At 39.7% G+C, this 19805-nt stretch overlaps 1 protein-coding gene across 6 annotated transcripts in view; it reads left to right on the top strand.

The window, feature by feature from the left end:
- snx25 (sorting nexin 25) overlaps positions 1-19805 on the top strand; it is a 367103-nt gene that overhangs the window by 67509 nt on the left and 279789 nt on the right. Inside the window, exon 2 of one of the 6 annotated variants that reach the window (XM_069939656.1) lies at positions 4593-4648. The exons of the other annotated variants lie outside the window; for them this stretch is intronic. The gene's annotated coding sequence lies outside the window, so the exon portion shown is untranslated. The remainder of the gene's footprint in view (positions 1-4592; positions 4649-19805) is intronic. 6 annotated transcript variants of the gene reach the window in all.

The following is a 19805-nucleotide window of genomic DNA, read 5'->3' as shown; positions in this document are numbered from 1 at the left end:
ACACAGGTTGATAGGGTAGTTAAAAAGGTTTTTGGGATGCTGGGATTCATTAATAGGGGGATTGAATTCGGGAGTAGAGAGGCCATGTGCAACTCTACAAATCTTTGGTCCCCTCATTATAGGAAGGATGTGGAAGCTATGGAGAGGGTGCAGAGGAGATTTATCAGGATGTTGCCTGCTTTAAGAAACAAGTCTTATGAGGCAAGGTTTACAGAGCTTGGATTTTTCTCTTTGGAGCATAGAAAGATGAGGGGAGCATGGATAGAGGTCTACAAGATTGAGAGGCATATATAGGGTGGACAGCCAGCACCTGCTTCCTAGGGTAGGATCAGCAAACACCAGAGGATGTGTACAAAGTTAAGGGAGGGATGTTTAGGGGAGAAATCAGGGCTAATTTTATTTTACACAGAGAGTTGTGGGTGCCTGGAATGCCTTGCCAGGAATGGTGGTGGAGGCTGAAACATTGGGGGCATTTAAGAGACTTTTAGACAGACATATGGATGAAGAAAAATGGAGGGTTATGGGGTAGGGAAGGTTTAGTGCTTAATTTTTAGGAAGGAATATGTGGGTTGGCACAACATCGAGGGGTGAAGAGCCTGTACTGTTTTGTGCCTGTTACAAGCATGTCACGATGGACAATTTAAACTTATTTCAAATGCTAAAAAGATTGGAGTCTTCATTACAATCCATAGCAACATTTTTTAATGTTATTTTAATTGTTAAGGGACATATTTTAAGTAGATTTATCATGCTGAATTAGTGGTAAAAATACAAGTTAATTTTCATGTGTTTCACTCATAGCTATTAGTTTTTGGTGATTTTCAAATCTTCCTCTTTGCCTGCTGTATACAAATATTGTTGAGCTCTGTGTTTGTGTAGTTACCTGCTGAGGGAGTGGGTAGCTACTTTTTTTTAAATGAATGCATTATTTATAGTTTGTTTTACTGTATTATCAATATAAAAGCTTCTAATGCCCTGATTCCCATTAAGTTGCAATTGTTGCCAATGCCTTCTGATGCCAAGGCTTTTCGCATTTGAATTCTCTGCTTGAATTTGAATGCATATACGATCAAAGTTGTGCTATAAACCAGATTTTATCCATCTTATTTTTTTAATTAGCTTTGTAACATTCAATTTGATAATTGCTTCCATGTTGAAAATTTGAGTGAAAAGCAGCAATTTTGTCAGTGATGCCTGTTCACCAAGTGGAAATGGAAGATGTACACCCCAGGCTCTTTCTCCTGACATGGGAAAATGCTAAGGGTGACCAGCTTAGAGGCTTTTTTGTGAATGGATGAAGCACATCACAAGCAGATTGGATTGATGTTGTTTGTGGTTCTTGGCCAAAAAAGGACCAAGAAATTCCAGTCATGGATTTTCTTCTGTATTAGCACATTTTTTAGTGTCTGATCCTTCTCTTATTTTCCAGCAGCAGACAAAATTTTTAAGCTGGGTGCCGAGAGGGTACCTATCAATTAAGAAAGAAGAAATCAGTGAAGCTTGTGGTTATGCTGGGGAGAGAAGTCATTGCATTGGGCAAAGTATCAGCAATTGTAGATAGGAGAGATGGAGTGGAAGAGAGCAGCTGTTGGCAGAGAAGACAGGAAAGTTCCTGTATAGATAAAATGCTTTCTTCTATTGGGAGTTTGCACCTCTCTCTGACTGATGAACCCTGCCCCCTTTCTCGATCTCTCTGTCTCCATCTCAGGAGGTAAACTCTCAACAGACATTTTCTACAAGCACACCAACTCCCAGAGCTACCACGACGACACCTCTTTGTACCCTGTTACGATTCGATTCCTTTTAATTTCTTCATCTCCAACACATCTGCTTCCAGAACGAGGTCTTCCATGCTGCATCATCACAGATGTCTTCCTTCTGCAAACAACATGGCTTCTGCTCTACCACCATTGGCTTGACCTGTGCCTGCTTATCCTCCATTATGTGCTCTTGTCCTGGCACATAATTTGCACTTGAATGTCTCTCTGTCTTTGTTGTTTCCTATATCTAATTTTTTGTTTGTGAGTGGACACACACTGCTTCCACAGCTACACCTTCGTTTTCACTGGCTTTAGCACTGACCCCAAACTTTTTCGTGTGCTGCAGAACTAATTCAATGGCGTGGCATATTTTCACAGCTCCAGCTAAGGTAAGCTCTGACTCTCACAGCAACCTCTCTCTCTCACTTTTTTATCAGTAATCCCAAACACAATTGTGATCACTGATCATTGAATCTTGCAGAGATCCAAAATTGCCTTGCTTTTAATTTCAAGTCTGTTTATTTATATATAGCTCTCTTCCTGCAGCTGCATGCACAAATCAAACATTTAATCAAAAACTCTTGAATGTGTCATTTTTCTTTGGTGTACAGTGTTCATTAAACATCTCGATAACCTTGTTGAACTTCCTCAGGTCAGCTTTCTTGGCAAAATAAAATATATTGAAAACCTCTATTACTTGATGTCCAGCCACGGTAAGTAGCAGTGCAATCTTCTGTGCATCAGGTTTGCTCTTGACTCCAATGACTCGCAGGTACAGCATGAATCTTTGTTTGAACAACCTCCAGTCATGGTCAACATTTCCAATCCAATTTACAGCATCTATTTCTCTGCTGCTCTATCGATTGATTCTTCCAATCCTGGTTCCATGTGATGTTTCTTTTATTATTATAAAGAAACTTGAGTTATTTTAAAACAACTATACATTCTTAGCTAAAGAACTTACTCAGGATGTGTAGAGGCATTCATCTTGAATCCAATCGAAGCTGCAACAAACTAGACTTCAATTCCCTCTAGTGGTCAGAAGGATCACTAGCACTCTATCATTACATTCCCATATCTTGAAGAAGGGCTTAGGCCCAAAACGTCAGTTGTATATCTTTACCTCCTCTGGACACCGCGAGACCTGCTGAGTTCCTCCAGTGTTTCTTTGTTTTTACTTTAATCACAGTTTCTGGAGACTTTTGATTTTCACCCTTTCCACAGCAGGCTACTGATAGCTCTTCTCCATGCATTGCCACCTTGTTGTGGGGAGAAACTTGTGTGGTCCTGAAATCCCAAGAGATGCTCTCTGGAGCTTTGCTCCTGGTAGGGTCATCCATGGTGGTAAGGCCGAGGGTGAAGTCACTGACAAAGAACAATCCAATCAAGTCCTCAACAGTGGGACAAGGCGGACGAAGTTGCTCTGAACTCAACGGCTGTGAAGGCAGATGAAGGCTGCAACAAATCGATCAGCTCCGATCGTCATGAATTCCATGCTATTGGAATTAGTTGGTTGATTTGTGAACTATTGTGTGCTGCTTGGAGTGTAACATCATGTTAAACAAATCCATGCACAGGCATCTTTGCTCTCTGGGTAGTGGAACGAAGACCGTCATCCTCGATCTCGAGGAATAGCCATGATGACGACTGACAGCTACTGCTGGGAAAACCCTTGCTGGTCCAGGCACAGAATTTTGGGACAACATTCTTCAAGTTTAAACCTAGAACTACCTCCCACATCCTTTTGCTGGCCAAAGGACTTCAGTAATAACAAGGTCTCAGTTTTTGAGTATGTTTTATTAACACTTGAGGCCATGATGTATTTTTAAAAACGAAATAAAGATGCTGCATCTTTCAGGGTGTGATTCATTGTTCTTTGCAGCAGACGGAGTCTGTCGAGGTGTTGGTTAATTTTTTTTTTGTATCTTTTTTGTTGCTCTCAAGGGATTTTGATACTGCTGTTTAAATTTAGACATGCAACATGGTGACAGGCCATTTCGGACATGAGTCTGGACTGCCCAATTAACACACCCCCAGTACATTTCAAAGGGTGGGAGGAAACCAGAGCCCCCAGGGAAAACCACGCAGACACTGGGAGAAAGTACAAACTTCTTAAAGACAACATGGGATTCAAACCCCGATCGCTGGTGCTGCTAACTGCTACACCAACCATGCTGCCCTAAGAGTTGCACCATTTATTCTGCTTAGTGACCTGGATAAGTTCATGTGTAGCTGATGACTGAGCCACACCCACAACATGGATGTTGTGGGTGTGGATCTATGTCCATTTGGAACTTGTTAAAATTAAAAGAGTTTAAAATGGCTTGATCACAAATTTTATTTGGATGAAGCAAACACTTAAAAATGAAGCACAGAATGAAAAAAATATCAAAAGGAAGCCATTAAATTTCATGGGCTGAAATGAGATGATGAATGATTTTACGCCATTGGTAATTTAGAGTGAGTTAGGCAGGAAAGTTTGCAGATGCTGTGATCGTAGAGCAACACCCAAAAGTGTAATCGACAGTAAATGATGTTTTGGCCTTCCATCAAGGTGTGAGCAAAAAGAAGTCAGGGGCCTGAATAAAAAGGTGGAGGGAAGAGAGAAGAAGGGGCAAGAGGAGGAATGTAAGTGGATATGGGTGGGCGGGTAGAAGCAAAAAAAAAGCTGAGATGTGGAAGGGGGAGGGGATAGCTCTCCGAACATAGAGGTAAGGGAGTAGGGAGCCAGAGGAAAGGAGACAGAAATTGGGAAACTGGAGGTCAATGTTAATGCTGTCTGATTGGAGGGTGCCCAGATGGAATATTAAGTGTTGTTCCTCCAATATGCAGGTTGCTCCTGGTTTGCAGTACATAAGGCCATGGACAAGCATGTTGGTGTGAATCAGGTGAGGAATTGAAATAGTTCGCACTGGGAAGTCCTGTTATTGCAGTGGACAGAGCTTCACAAAACAATCTCCCAATCTCTCCGATATAGAGTAGGCCACAATGGGAACACTGGTTACAGCTGATGACCCCTGCAAGTTAGACCATAAGACATAGGAGCAGAAATAAGTTAGTCATCCCATTGAATATGCTCTGCCATTCAATTGTATGGACTGTTTGAGGCTGTGATTGGTGTTGAGGGAGGAAGTGTGGACACATGTGTAGCATTTGTTGTAGTCACAGGGGTAGTTCTGAAGGAGGCGATCAGTGGGTAGGGATGAGTAAATGAGGGAGTCCTGGATGGAGTAATCCCTGCAGAAAGTGGAGAGAGGAAGATGTGTCTCATGGTGGGATCATGTTGTGGGACATGGAAGCTGGTGAAGTCATAGCTGAGGACCATGGAAATCCTGTCCTTGTTGCATCTGGGTGGGGGGGGGGGGCAGGGAAGATGTGTGGGATGGAGGAGATACGGGTGAGTTGATGGCAGTAGAGCCATATTTATAGTGAACCACTTAATAACCCAGCTCATTGACTATTGTTATAATTTGATTCCATAGATTTTCATACTTGAACGGATTCAGTAATAATAGCTCTGATTTTATTTGTTACACCAATGGCAAAATAATGCAGAGTTTAAAAATGAATGGAAGTCAGTGATTCATACCACAATCATTCTTTCTATTAAAGTACCATTGGTCCCACGGTCACTATGATTCATACCTTAGTTTCAATTTGCTTTTGAGGGAGATGAGTATCATGTTAAATCAATGAATGTACTGAAGTATCTCTTAAGTTGATGGTTTTGGACAAAAAAAATGACGTATATCAAAACAGCATTGGGAAAAGAATTGGCAAGATAAACATTTTGAAATGATTTAGAAGCGAAAATTGATCACCTACTTAAAATGGGTTTCTGATCAATAAGAACTTTGATTGGATTGACAAGAGATGGCAGATGCTGGAATAAGGAGTGGAAAAAAACTGTTGGAGGAACTCTGGGTTAAGCAACAGTGGGAAGGAATGGAATTGTTGATATTTTAGTTGTGATTCTGCATCAGGACTGATTGGACTCACTTCTGGAGACTTTATCAGGTGATTCTGGGCTATCTGAATATGTGATAGTTGAAGAATGTTTGCAAATAACATTTCAAAAGATTTTCTCTCCTGCCATCAATTGCATTTATCTAAGGGCTCGTGTGGGAGCTAAGGAGTGTATAATACAGGATGCACTGACCAACATTTACTGGGAAATAGTGGCTGGTTTAATCTGTTCCGCATTATTAAAATATGTATAATGAGGAGATGATGTGTTGCATGATGCGAATCATGAGTCTGTTGGTGAATTTAAGCTGCTTCAACTTTGGTCTTGAAAAGCGGAGACTTTGCAGTTCTATTAATTAATTAAATATGTCTCAGAAATTTAGCACTGCAACCTGAAGAGGGTTTTTGTGACTGAATTTGTATCGTAGTAGTTCCAGTGAACAGATCAGAAAAGGTGGCACAGTGTTGCATTTAGCAGTGCTACTGTCTCATGACACCAGAATCCAGGTTCCGTCTTGACATTGTCTGTGTGGAGTTTGCACATTCACATTGTGCCTGCATGAGTTTCTTGCCTGTACTCTGGTTTCACCCTGTATCCCAGGTGGTGGAATAATTGATCACTGAGTGTGTAGATGAGTGGTAGAATTTGAGAGGAGTTGATGTGAATGAGAGGAGAAGAAAATGTGGAATGAGGACTAATGTAGGTGACTGGTTGATGGACTTGGCCATCTGAAAGGCTTGTTCTGTGCTGCATCTCTTTATGCCTAATGGCTCTAGTGCGGAAAAGAAAATCCAGTCCTTATCTTCTCTTTATGTCCTTTCATGGCTTTGCTCCATCTCCAGATTTGGCCTATGTGAAGAAATTTTCATTGATGATCAAAAGTTATGTCAAGGGCATAGATTTTAAAAAATGCAAAGAAATAAACCTAAAATGGGAAAAGATGCATAGGAATAAAATTTCAAAGCTTAAAACTGAGACTACAAAAGTTACGGCCACCACTGGAAATCAGGAGAAATGGAGAGTTCTTGGATGGTTGAAGAGTTCTAAGGATGCAGATGTCACGTGCTTATACATTTTTTCCCAAATTAAAAATGATCAAATGCCTGTTATTTTTAGTGTTGTATAAACTCTTAACCACCTATTGCTTGATCCTGTATGAGGATGTCACAAATATGTATTTTTTGGGGAAACTGGAGACTTTGATAGCAGATGTCATTGAGCTGCATCAAGCCTTTAAAAAAAAGAATTGAGTGACTTGATTATGCAACTCAGTTAGAATCTGAATTGCATTGCCTCCAGCTGTGGAGGTGGCAGTGTGGTTTGGGGAAGTACAAGGTGAGGCTCTGGAGAAGGCCTCAGGATGTGGAACTAGTGAGTTCCTCTGGTAGAGGGGCAGCATTTTCATAGATACATAAATCAGGCTGCAGTATCAGATTATTTACAGCAAATAAACGCAGCTGCTTAACAGTTATAACCAGGAGCATACCTTGTTGACATTGACTTTTCAAGTAATCTTAGATTCCCTTTGCATCAGCATAGAAGTGAAGATGACCCTAATAGAAAGATTACAAATAAAAGCAGGAATGGGTTATTGTGTCATTTCTGCTTACTCCACCACGGCAAGCTTTTTCCTCACTTTCTTGCAATAATTCCAAACCCTCCAAAGCTGAAAATCCAGCAATTTCTTTACGAAATATATTCTGCAACTAAAACTGCAGAAATTTTCTGGGGGGTGGGGGTGGGGGTAGTCTGAGGCAGAGTTTATTGTGGTTTATAAAGTCACGAGGGGCCTAAGTAAAGTAAATAGTCAGTTTTATTCCAGGGTAGGAGAGCCTAGTATGAGAGGAGAAAGATTTACAAACCAGAGGGGCACCTTTTAAACACAGTATGTGGTGGGTATGTGGAACAAACTGGTAGAAGTTTGTTAGAGAAGTGGTAGAGGCAGATAAAAATAGCATTTAAAAGATGTTTAGACAGATGCATAGATGGGAAATGTTCAAAGGGATATAGGTTGAACACTAGCAAATGGGAAGTAGCTTGAAGTGAACTTGGCATTTACAAGCTGGGCAGAAGGGTCTGTTTTTGTGCCATAAAACTCTGATACTGATATGTTTGGCTCCTAAGTTTGTGTGGATACAAACCTGACACTTCCAATCTTTCCTCATTCTGGGGAATAGTCTAGTAAACTTACTGAACTACTACTAACTCAGCATTGACATCCTTTTTAAAATAAGGAGACCAATGGAGTACCATTGGTACAATTCCAGGTGTGGTTCATCAATGAAGCACAACTTGTCTGTATTTAATTTGTCTGACCATTCACATGACCACTGTTATTTTTCTTAATTTCTTGTATATAATCGATTTTCAACTCGTGCACAAAGACACACAGATCCCTTGCCTCTGAGCTTTGCGATCAGTTGCGATTTAGCTAATACAATAAAACCCCTGGGGTTTGTTGGATGCCGGCTAGATGTAGCTTGAGATTCCTGGTTGCATGATTGGTGAATTAATTGCTAGGGGGTGCCTATTTTAAACATTTTGGTTTTTTTTTCCTTTTTTTTGGTGATTGCTTGAATTCCAAATAACAAGGATTTTACAGTACCACTTTTCCCTCACATTCTACACTATTTCCCAGATCCTTGCCCACTCATATAACCTTTAAATATATTGTTGTAGCCTCTGCATGTCGCAACTTACTTTCCAACTATTTGGTGCCTTCATTCAAATTATTCCTATAAATTGTAAAGGTTGAGGTTCCAGCAACGATCCTTATAGCACACCACACATTACATCTTATTTCCGAGAAAAAGATGCATTATGCTTGCTTTGTTTCCTATGAGCTAGACAATCTTGTACCCACACCAAAATGTGACCACCTTCTCCAGGAACTAATCTCTGGAATAACCCTTGATGCAGCACACAACCACATGCTTTCTATAAGTATTATACATCCTCTAAGTGTTCTTCATTCATCTTGCATGCTACTTTTTCAGAGACCTCGAATAAATCATAGGACCATAGAGCATTACAGCATCAAAACAGGCCCCTTCAGTCCTTCTAGTCTGTGCTGTACTACTACTCTGCTTAGCCTGTTAGGTCTGCTTTGTTCATGAATGAGTGAGTCAAACACCAGACTGAGTCGAAATCAAGGTTCTTTGTTCTTTATTGCCGGATTGTAACACTTGCAACTAATAGTGTTAGTAGGAGAAGGCGCATTCTGCCGTTATCAGCAAGTGGTGTTTTTTATATACCTTAGGATACGTACTTAGTAAATTATCATACCATGACATTGTCCAATTAATAAACTGTTGCTATCCTTCTCTGCTAGTTTCCTGCACATCAATTTGTCATCCCCACTCTTATCTTGAGAGTACAAGGTCACAACTGCATCTTGTTACGGCCCAGCACTGGGTGACTCCTTCTACATTCCCAGCTCATGATGTTTTTACCTAACAAGCCCCACTGACCTGCACCCAGTCCATTGCCCTCCATACCTCTCCCATCTATGCACCTGACCAAATTCCTCTTAAATGTTAAAATTGAGCCCACATTCACCACTTCAGCTGGCATCACACTCCACACTCCCACCTCTCTTTGTGAAGAAATTCCCCTTCATGTTCTCCCTAAACTTTTCCCTTTTCACCCTTAATCTCACCTACTCTAAGTGGAAAAAGCCGATCTGCATTTTCTCTGTCTATCTATCCCCCCTCAGAATTTTAAATGCCTCTATCAAATCTCCCCTCTATCAAATCTCCCCTCGTTCATCTATGAACGAATAAAGTCCTAACCTGTAACTCAGTTCCTGAAGTCCGGGCAACATCCTGGTAAATCTTCTCTGCACTCTTTCTATCTTAATTAATATCTTTCCTGTAGTTAGGTGATCAAAACTGCACACAATACTCCAAATTTGGCCTCCCCAATTTCTTATACAATTTTACCATTCTATCCCAAGTCCTTTATTCAATGCTTTGATTTATGAATGTGAAGGTTATAACCATGTGTTTTTGATTCTTAGTTAATTTTGTGCCTATCTCTTTAAGAAAGACTATTGATTGTAGTGTTACCATAGTGACTATGATGTAATATGTCAGAATAGCCACGCAGACTAAGAGCTTGCATCTCATTCTTCGGCGAACTATGAAGGGGACGTGAGCTCGAGACAATTTTCTTTGAATTCGTCCTATTTCTTCTTGTATATCTCTTTAAAATTGAATATCATTATATCTTTAAATACAGTGCATACTTTGTTTATTCATTGTTATGAAAATCTTAATGTAAAGTAATGCAAAATGTTTTATCAGTTTTATCAATTAATTAAAGCTACATAAAACTGCATCTACAAAGTTTGGTTTATTGGATTAATAAGATAGTAATTCGGAATATCGCCCCCACATTTCATTGCAGATGACACGTTTTGAAATTAGGAAATCTAGAACCTGGAAAGTGTCATCTATAATGAAGGCCAATATGCCAAAAGCTCTCTTTGCACACTATCCACCTATGACGCCACTTTCATGGAATTATGTGTCTGTATTTCCAGATCCCTCTGTTCTACTGCACTCCTCAGTGCCCTACCATTTATCGTGCATGTCCTTTCTTGGTTTGTCCTTCTAAAATGCAACACCTCACACTTGTCTGCATTAAATCAAATATGGCCTCCCTTTTACAATACCTAAAGGCTTGAATTTTTAAGTGCCCTATTGTAATGTATTTTAATAATAGCTTGTAACATTTTCCCCACAGACATGGTAAAGTAACTCGCCTGCACGTTCCTGCTTTCTAACTCCCTTCCTTTTTAAATAAAGGAATTACAGCAGCTATTTTCCAATGTGATGGAGTCATTTAAAAGTTGAAGCCAATGTATTAACCACCTGACCAGCCACTAATTTTAGGATTTAAAAATATAACATGAAAGTCTGCAGTCACTGTGGTTGAAGGAAAAATACAATGCTGAAGAAACTCAGCAGGTCGTTCAGTGTTCTTTATACAGGTACATAATCCTTTATCTGGAAAGCTCCAAAACCCAGCAAGAGGGGAGAGAGATGGCAGGGTGAGTTGGGCGGGTGAGGGCGAGAGACCGGTAGCGCGTGTTTGGCAGGCGGGGGAGAGTGAGACGGCAGCACAATTCGGGTGGGTTTAAGTCTGGCTTTCCGAAATCAGGAATATCCGAAATTCAGAACACACTGTCCCCTTAGGGTTCCGGATAAAGGATTGTGTACCTGTATAACAAAGGTAAAGATATATAACCAATTTTTTGGACTTGAGTCATTCATCAAAGTAAGACATCAAGGCAAGTCCTAACTTAATGAAGGGTTCAAGCCCGAAATGATGGTTATGTATTTTGGTTATATAAAGTACACTGTTTGACCCACTGAGTTTCTCCAGCATTATGTTTTTACTACTTTTAGGATACAAGAATGAAGTGCCATCCTGGAGGCTCTATCCTATATGATGATCTCTTATCTTGAAATTGTGAATCTTGTTTCCATATGGCCCAGTTAAGGCAAATGTATTCCTGCATCTACTGTACCTTTTCAAGCCCTATATAAAATCTTAAAGCATTTAACATGTATAATTTTGTTAGATAATGTGGATAAAAAACCTATTTGGATTGCATCAATTCTGTCAGCTTCTGATTTTCTGATAGTAATTTGAATCATTACTTCCTGGTCCACTTGAAAGAGTGTGAGCATGTTAGTATTTAAAAGAAAAACGATGTCTCGTTGAGGTCCACTGAAAGCAAGACAGAGAGATGGTGCAATATCATAACATAACATAGCAATTACAGCATGGAAACAGGCCATTAGGCCCTTCTAGTCCACACCGAACCAAACACTCCTTTCTAGTCCCACCTACCTGCACAATGACCATAACCCTCCACCTTCTTCTCATCCATATACCTGTCCAGCTTTTTCTTAAATAATAAAATTGACTCTGCCGCCACTATTTCTCCCGGAAGCTCGTTCCACACCGCTACCACTCTCTGAGTAAAGAAGTTCCCGTTCATGTTACCTCTAAACCTCTGCCCCTTAACTCTTAACTTATGTCCTCTTGTTTCAATCTCTCCTACTCTTAACGGAAATAGTCTATCCGTATCCACTCTGTCTATCCCTTTCATAATCTTAAATACCTCTATCAGATCCCCTCTCAACCTTCTACGCTCCAAAGAATAAAGACCTAATCTGCCCAATCTCTCCCTGTACTCTAGATGCTTAAACCCAGGTAACATTCTGGTAAATCTTCTCTGCACTCTCTCCACTCTGTTTATATCCTTCCTATAATTAGGCGACCAGAAATGCACACAGAACTCTAAATTAGGCCGCACCAACGCCTTATACAATCTCAACATCACTTCCCAACTCCTATATTCCATGCAATGATTGATAAAGGCCAGCATACTAAAAGCCTTCTTCACCACCCTATTCACATGAGTTTCTACCTTCAGGGAACGATGTACCGTTACTCCTAAATCCTTCTGCACTTCTGTATTCATCAATGCTCTCCCATTTACTACGTATGTCCTGTTCTGATTCTTCTTACGAAAATGAAGCACCTCACACTTATCAGCATTAAATTCCATCTGCCATTTTTCAGCCCACTTTTCTAAGCAGCCCAAATCCCTCTGCAATCCTTGAAAACCTTCTTCATTATCCACTATTCCGCCTATCTTAGTATCGTCTGCATATTTACTAATCCAATTCACCACCCCATCATCTAGATCATTAATGTATATAACGAACAACAATGGGCCCAATACAGATCCCTGAGGCACACCACTGGTCACCGGCCTCCAACCTGACAGACAATTTTCCACTACCACTCTCTGGCCTCTCCCTTTCAGCCAATGTTCAATCCATTTGACTATCTCAAAATTTATACCTAAAGACTGCACCTTCCTAACTAACCTTCCATGTGGTACCTTATCGAAGGCCTTACTGAAGTCCATATAGTCAACATCCACCGCGCTACCCTCATCCACATTCCTAGTCACCTCTTCAAAAAATTCAATCAGATTGGTCAAACAGGACCTTCTGCCCACAAATCCGTGTTGAGTGCTCCTGATCAGACCCTGTCTATCCAGATATTTATAAGTACTATCTCTAAGAACTTTCTCCATTAATTTACCTACCACAGACGTCAAACTTACAGGCCGATAATTGCCAGGCTTCCTCCTTGAGCCCTTTTTAAATAACGGAACCACATGCGCAATATGCCAATCTTCCGGCACTATCCCCATCTCTAATGACATTTGGAAAATTACTGTCAGAGCCTCTGCTATTTCCTCCTTTACTTCTCTCAATGTCCTGGGGAAGATCCTGTCTGGTCCCGGAGACTTATCCACCTTTATATTCCTCAAAAGCCCTAACACTACATCTTTCGTAATCACTATATTCTCCATATTTACCCAATTTGCTTTTTTTATCTCACATATCCCAATATCCTTCTCCTTGGTGAATACCGAAGAAAAGAAACTGTTCAATATCTCCCCCATTTCTCTAGGCTCCACACACAGTTTTCCGCTCTGATTCTCTAAGGGACCAATTTTGTCTCTCGCTTTCTTTTTACCATTAACATATTTGTAAAAACCTTTTGGATTAATTTTCACCCTGCTTGCTATAGTCTCCTTATACCTTCTTTTAGCTTTCCTAATTTCTCTCTTAAGATTCCTCTTACATTCAATGTATTTTTCAAACATCTCCTTAATTCCATGCTTCTTATACCTAATGTACGCCTCCCTTTTTCTTCGAACCAAGTTTCCAATATTCCTTGAAAACCACGGCTCTCTCAAACCTTTTGCCCCTCCTTTTAACCTAACAGGAACATAAAGGTTTTGCACTCTCAAAATCTGATCTTTAAAAGACTTACATCTCTCTACTACATCCTGCCCATAAAACAAATTGTCCCAATGCACACCCTGCAAGTCCTTTCGCATCTCCTCAAATCTAGCTTTTCCCCAATCAAAAACCTCAACCCTTGGCCCTGACTTATCTCTTTCCATAATGACATTGAAGCTGATGGCATTATGATCACTGGACCCGACGTGCTCGCCAACACTAACCTCCGTCACTTGACCCATCCCATTTGCCAACAGTAGATCTAACACTGCTCCTTCTCTGGTCGGCACCTCTACATATTGTTGTAAAAAACTATCTTGCACACATTTCACAAACTCTAACCCATCCAGCCCTTTCACAGAATGTGTTTCCCAATCTATATGTGGAAAATTAAAATCTCCCATAATTACAACCCTGTGCTTATCACAAATATCCACTATCTCCCTACAGATTTGCTCCTCTAGGTCTCGGTCCCCTCCGGGTGGTCTATAATACACCCCTACAAGTGTAACCTCTCCTTTCCCACTCCTCAGTTCCACCCAAATAGCGTCCGTGGACGAGCCCTCTAATCTATCCTGCCTAAGCACCGCTGTAATATTCTCCCTGGCAAGCAATGCAACACCACCTCCTCTTGCCCCTCCAACTCTATCACACCTAAAGCAACGAAACCCAGGGATATTTAGTTGCCAATCACATCCCTCCTGCAACCATGTCTCACTAATCGCTACCACATCATACTTTCAAGTATCAATCCACACCTTCAGCTCATCCACCTTTTTTACAATACTCCTGGCATTAAAATATATGAATTTCAGAGATTTCCCAATTCTTAATTCCTGTTTTCCCTCATCTTTAATAACAACATTATTTCCTTTTCCTGCCAATTGCCCTTCATCTTCTTCCAGAGCATTTCCTTTCTCTATCACTTGCCCATCAATATTCAAATACTTACTACAAACTTTCTTTGTTTGCATTCTAACCTTTTCCTTACTGCTCTGTACTATTTTGCTCCCACCCCCCAACCATTCTACTGTTTGACTCTGTGAATGCAGCTGCTCCTTATCCTACTATAGATACTCAATACCAGGCAAAGCCACAATTAATTGATTCTTTGACTATTACCAACTGAGCCAGATATTCTCTAAATAAGGTCATTGATATTTAATCCTGTTCATTTATGTATGAGGAAGCTCAAATGTTAAGTGATGAAGAATATAGGCTGTACCATTTGGACTATCAGAAACAGGTTTGTGGTCATGAAAATGTGTCATGAAATTTGTTGTTTTGCAGCATGATTCTCGTGCATTTATAGGTGCAAAAATTGCAATAAGTACACTATTTAAAATAAATAATTAGTGCAAATGAAGCAAAAAAAGTGAGATAGCATCTGTGGTTTATTGTCCATTTGGAAATCTGATGGCAGACTGGCAGAAACTGTTTTTTTATAACACTGAATGTTTGTCTTCAGGCTCCTGTAACTCCTTCCTTTTGATAGTAGTTGTTTATTGTCCATTTGGAAATCTGATGGCAGACGGGCAGAAACTTTTTTATAACACTGAATGTTTGTCTTCAGGCTCCTGTATCTCCTTCCTTTTGATAGCAGGTGAGAGGAGGTCATGGCCTGAGTGGTGAGGATGATAGAGACTGCTTTCTTGAGATAGTCTCTTAAAGATATCCTTGATGGTCTCTTATAACGTGATCATAATTCCCACCTGTAAGTGGCATAACTTCACTTTTATCCCAATTAACTTTATAGTCTGAGAAAGTCCGGAAAAATTCAAATTTAGACTGCAGTTTTTCAAATGAACTCATTGGGTCTGTCAGATACATTATCAGCAAATAGATTGATTTTATATTCTTCCTGGTTAATCCTGAAGCCTTTTCTGATGGGATCTTGATGGATAAATTCTGCTAACTGTTCGATAGCCAGGACGAAAAGGGCTGGAGATAATGGGCAACCTTGACTACTAGATCTGGATAATGGGAACACTGATGACATTTGGCTATTAGTGATTACTTTCACTTTAGGCTCAATTAATAAATATCTCTCCTAGTCAAAATTTTCCCAAAATTTTATGTAGTCCCATTCAAGTCAGTTGAAAGCTTTCTCTGCATCTCAGGCCAGAGCAGCACTCAATTCGTCTCTTGTTTGTGGCAGATGGATAATACTGAGCAATCTGCTAACATTATCCACAAACTGCCTCTCAATTTAAGTGGCCACTTAATGGGATAAAATATTTAGGTATTAAGATAGATAATAACTTACAGAATTTATATGTTGAATTATTTTCCCTTGCTTTGGAAAATTGAGGATGATTTAAATAAATGGATAACTCTTCCAATTACTTTGATTGAAACGGTCAATTGTATTAAAATGAATATATTGCCTAAATTACAATATCTTTTCCAAAATCTACCTGTTTTAGTACCACAACAATTCTTTCAGAATTTAAATAAATATATTAGGAAGTTTCTGCGACAGGGTAAGTTTCCCAGAGTCTCTATTGGTAAATTAAGATGGAATTATGAACTGGGAGGATTAACGGTCCTAGACTTTAAAAAAAAATTATTGAGCAACCCAAATGAAGTTTGTCAACTTTCTCTTTGATGGAGGAGACAAGTCGTCTTGGGTAAAATTGGAACTCCATAAAGTTGGTGAGACGATGGCTGAAAAATTTATATATAAATGGAATTCTAAATTACTATCTGGTCCTCAGGAAGCCCCCTTATTAAATAATGTTATTGCAATTTGGAATAAACTCAATGGTCAAATTGGTGTGTGTTTGTGTGTGTGTGTGTGTGTGTGGGGGGGGGGGTGGGGGTGGGGTGCTCACACCCAAACACCCTTAGCTTAAAGTTAATTAATTCCATTAACAGTTGATAACAAATTATAGAAACTTGGACTCGGAATGGGATCAAATATATCGAAGATTGTTTTGAGTAGAGACAATTTATGGCATTTGAACAAATCAGGAATAAGTTTGGATTTTAAATACATCCTTTTTCTGCTATCTTCAGTTAAGATCTTATTTAAGGGATAAATTAGGTCCAGCACTGACGTTATCACAATGTACTGAAATGGAGACACTGGTTGGAAAGAAATTAATATCAAAATGTATTTCTTACTTCAGGCAGAAGCTCCTAAACGAGAGCTGATAAGTTAAGAGAGAGATGGGAATCAGATTTGGGTATAGAAATGGATCAATTTTGCTGGTCTGACCTATATCAGGACAGCATGAGGAATACAATTAATGTAAGGTATAAGCTGGTGCAATATAATTTTTTGCATCAGCTGCAATTCACTCTGCAAAAATTAAATAAATTGAAATCTAAATTATCCAATTTAAGTTTTTGATGCGGTCAGGATATAGGGATCTCTTTGCTTTCAACGTGGTCATATTCTAAGGTGAGATCCTTCTGGGAAGATTTGGGGAGAATTTCCTGGAACAAATTACCAGAATTTTGATACCCTCAGGTGCCAGAATTGTTTTTATTGGGGGAAATTAGCAGATATAAGATCTAAAATGTGGCTGCCGAAATAACAATTGAAATTTGTTAAACTTGCCTTAGCGGTGGATAGGAAATGCGTAGCCATTACTTGGAAATCTGATTCCCAACTGAGTCTGACCTGCTGGATGTCAGAAATGCATAGTTGTTTTTCCTCTGGAGAAGATTACTTGTAACCTCAGAAATTGCTACAACATGTTTTTAAGAATATGGAACCTGCATTCCTAGTGATGTTTATGTCAAGACATTTATCTCTTCAGGGAGGAAGAAAGCTCTGGATGAATCACGTAATGTCTCATCTATATGTAATTAATGCTTTTGGAAAACATGATTTTGTTACCTCATATGGGAGAATAACCCCTTTTTCTTTTTTCCTTTTCCTTTGGGGGAGGGGGGGTCTTTCCTCTTTTTCTTTCTTTTCTGTTTGCTACTTTTAAGATTTGGCACGGTGTGTAATTTTGTATTTATAAACGATAGTGCAGAATTTGATAATTGTGATAATGCAGTGATACTTCCTTTCTTTATATATCAGCATGTAGTTCACTTTTGGTATTGTATATATCTGTGATGAGTGAGAGATTATATTGTGTTTGTTTTGTATATAGATATGTTTTTGGGAGATAAATTTGGGCAGGTTTTTTAGTGTAGGTCACATACAAACACTTTAAAACAGATTTTATTTAAAATACTAGAGCTCTGCTCATGCTAGACATGTCAGCCCCAGAGCCTTTGCAAAAGATTTGGAGTGGCCAAGAGACTTCACTAATGGATTGTTGTTTACAAAAAGGCAACAGCTGAAAAATAACTTGTCAGAGCCACATATTATCTGGAGTGGAACTTACTGTTCTAGGAGGGTCATATGGTTTTGCAAGCAGAGCGAGTCAAACAGGTTTTTTTCTCAGAGAGAGAGAAAGATCAGTTCTACTGTCTGACAGTTAGCCACAGTAGCTGGGACTAGAACAGGGCAAGTTTGTAGAAAACCCCATTTGGAAGACAGGTTGTGAGTTCTTAGTTCAGCCTGGTCAAAGTCCTTGTGGCTCATGCAAGAGAAGAGGACTGGCTGTCTAATGTTTCACTTGAAATAAGAGAAACAAAAAAGAACTCTGACGTGACCTGAAAGAAAGAGATTATCATCTGGAGAACCCTGAGGGGTCAAGTTTCTTCGGCAAGCGGAGGAGTCATGTGATGGAGTAGTGGCCGGTAGGGTAAAACCAGCCTTCTCCAGAAAAGAAGAAAAAAAGTTAAGAAAAAGACAAATTTCAATCAATACAAAATATAAGGAATAAAAGATAAAGTTGCAGAGAAGAGAACGAAAATGGCACCTAAGAAGAAAAAAGTAAAAACAAGGGGGGAAAAAAGAAGAAAAAAACACCGGAAAAAAAAAGAAGGCCTTACCTGCATGAAGGAACAGGGAGCCATGGTGGAGAAGAGCGCCCGATCTCCAAGGTTGGTGACGGCCCCGTGGAGTCGTGACCCTCCTGACCGGTGGACTGCAAAAATGGCTCTCTGAGCCAAACAAAAGTGCGCAACACGTGCATGCGTGAAGAGTCGCAATCAAAGGTAAAAAGAAACTGCTCAGCCGAAGAGCAGGCAACCACAGCGCGACCAGCTGAGGGATGCCCGACACCAGGGCTCTCAGCTGGAAGATGCGGAAAGCGGAAGGAGAGGGAGTGAAGTACCAGGTGAGAAAGAAAGTCAACGGGGTGAAAGGAAAGAGGAGCAGCAGCAGGAGGCTCAACAGATGAGCAGCTCAGAAGAAGAGAACCAACAGCAAGAGGCCAAGCAAGAAGAGACCCGACAAAATGAGACAAGCTACTCATCAGAAGAAGAAAAGAAGACACAAAAAGAGGTACAGATGCAGAAGAAGACCAAGATCTTCACAGAGAGATAGAAGGTAAAACAGATGGACAGAATACAGATAAAAACATTTTTTGAAGAACAAATGATAGCATTAAAAGAATGGTTGTCATTAGAATTTAGGGCAATTAAAAGAAAAATGAAAAGAACAGAAGATAAGATGCAAAGATTAGAGCTAGTCATGAGAGAAATAGGGAAAAGAGTAGAAAATATGGAAGAACGAGAAACGGCTGTAGAAATGGAAGTAAACGACATAAGAGGAAAATTAGAAGAAAGTGATGAAAAAATTAAAGAGACACAAGAGTTGTTAGCTCAGAAAATTGATATATTGCAAAATTATAGTGGGCGAAACAACATAAAAATAATGAGCATAAAGGAAGATGAAAAAGGCACAGATATGAAGGAATTTATGAAAGAATGGATCCCGAAGGTCCTGGGAAGGACAGAAATGCAGGAAGGAATGGAAATAGGGCACACAGAACACTAGCTCCGAAACCACAGACACATCAAAAACCAAGATCCATTTTGGTAAAGTTTTTGAGATGTACGACAATAGAAAATATACTGGAGTGGGGAAGGAATAAAATTAGAGAAGACAATAAACCATTGGAATACAAGGGTCAAAAAATTTTTTTTTACCCAGACATAAGTTTTGAACTCTTAAAGAGGAAGGAGTTTAATACAGCAAAATCGATCCTATGGAAAAAAGGTTATAAATTAATTTTAAGACATCCAGCTGTGCTTAAAATATTTATCCCGGGGGAGCAAAACAGACTGTTCTCGGATCCGGAGGAAGCAGAAGAATTTGCAGAACGCTTGCAGGGCAGAAGGAGAGATGAAGAGATGTAACAAGAATGAAGAATGGTGATAAAATAT

The sequence above is a fragment of the Narcine bancroftii genome, chromosome 1, assembly GCF_036971445.1.
Source record: "Narcine bancroftii isolate sNarBan1 chromosome 1, sNarBan1.hap1, whole genome shotgun sequence".
Taxonomy (NCBI): Eukaryota; Metazoa; Chordata; class Chondrichthyes; order Torpediniformes; family Narcinidae; genus Narcine; species Narcine bancroftii.
Note: the sequence above shows the minus strand (reverse complement) of the source record. Positions and strands in the feature narration are given on the sequence as shown.